The sequence below is a fragment of the Octopus bimaculoides genome, chromosome 12 (genome assembly GCF_001194135.2).
Source record: "Octopus bimaculoides isolate UCB-OBI-ISO-001 chromosome 12, ASM119413v2, whole genome shotgun sequence".
Taxonomy (NCBI): Eukaryota; Metazoa; Mollusca; class Cephalopoda; order Octopoda; family Octopodidae; genus Octopus; species Octopus bimaculoides.
In genome coordinates, this window is record NC_068992.1 from 7,781,245 (window position 1) to 7,782,880 (window position 1,636).

Below are 1,636 nucleotides of genomic sequence, written 5' to 3' on the forward strand. Positions count from 1 at the left end.
ATACAAAAGGTAGTTTCCTGGCAACTCTTCTTCTTCTTCTTCTTCTTCTTCTTTGTTACCAGACATCACCTTGCCAGTCACGGTTATTTCCGAGAAAGAAAAGAGTCGTTATCAATTCTTTACTGGTACTTTATTTATCGACCCTGAACAGCTGAAGGCTTTAAATGAGCTTGGAAATATCTGACTTCAGAACGCAGAGATCTTGAACAAATCCTACCAAATGATTCTATTCGAACTGACAACGTCAATTTTCCACATTACATACATCTAAGAGAGAGGTCGATAGACATTAGAGGTATATGTATGTTTGTATGCATGTGTGTAAGTGCATATACTTTCTGTGTTAGTTTACCGATGTATCGTTTCCATAAATTTAAGATCAATTAAGTACCAGACGGAAATAAAAATACTAGTGTCGATACCAATGAAGGCGGTGCCCCAGTATGGCCGTAGTCCAACAACTATAACCAATAAAAGAAATATAGAAGAAATTTCGGTCGAAGATTTAACTGTCAACGAGCTCTAAATTTCCAGTTTCTTATTAACTTTGTTCATAATATCATGTTCAGTTGCTTGTTTTGTTCTGAATCCTTCTTTAGCATTTCAATCCGTTTACATTATCTAAGACGTTCTTTTGCAAATATCATACTTTTTATGTATATTTTTTTGTTGTAATTAGCAGTAGTGATTCTAGCATGCTGTGCATCGTATACAGCAGAAAATAGGCTAATTTTCTCTCTCAGCATGGAACATTCTTCGTGAAACATTCTGGCTCTCGCATACACAGACAAACATACACATACACGCACATACACAACTTCACTCCCCCCCTCTCTCTCTCTCTCTATCTATCTATCTATCTATCTATCTATCTATCTATCTATCTATCTATCTATCTATCTATCTATCTATTTATCTTTCTTTCTTTCTCTCACGCACATAGACACACTCAGTCACGTACGCGCACGCATACACACAGAGCTATCTGGAATAATTTATATTAAACGGAATGTATGACCGTATCTGTGTGCTCCTCTAACCGCCGCTTTCACGTGCTTGTTTAAGGGCTGGTGAAATGCATGTAATTAAGCATATAACTAGCAGAGATAAGCCGACAACGACTGAATGAAATAGAAAGCAAACAGCAGAAAATGATGTTTTCATAGAGCCGTTTCTCTCTCCCTCTTCTTCGCTATCATTGAATCAGGAATTGTGCTTTTGTTAGACGACAGGAAATTCAGACAAACCAAGTGGTATTTAGGCATTTATTTACTTTTCAGCTTTCGTTCACTTCATATATTTGTTGTTATATACTTCTGTTTCAGATTTGATATATTAGCCATATATATCTCATGTGCATCTTTAACTCTGAGCCATTCTTGGATGGTTCTAGCCACAAATCAGTTTTTCTACGAGAAGTTGTTTGACCCTCGCTCGGGAGAAATGGATTCTGTTGACAGTTTTCCACGATCCTGTTCACAACCGATTCAGTAAGATGGGAAAAAGGCGGTGAGCTGGCAGAATCGTTACCACGTCGGACGAAATGCTTAGTGGTATTTCGTCTGCCGCTACATTCTGAGTTCGAATTCCGCCTAGGTCGACTTTGCCTTTCGTCCTTTCGGGGTCGATAAATTAA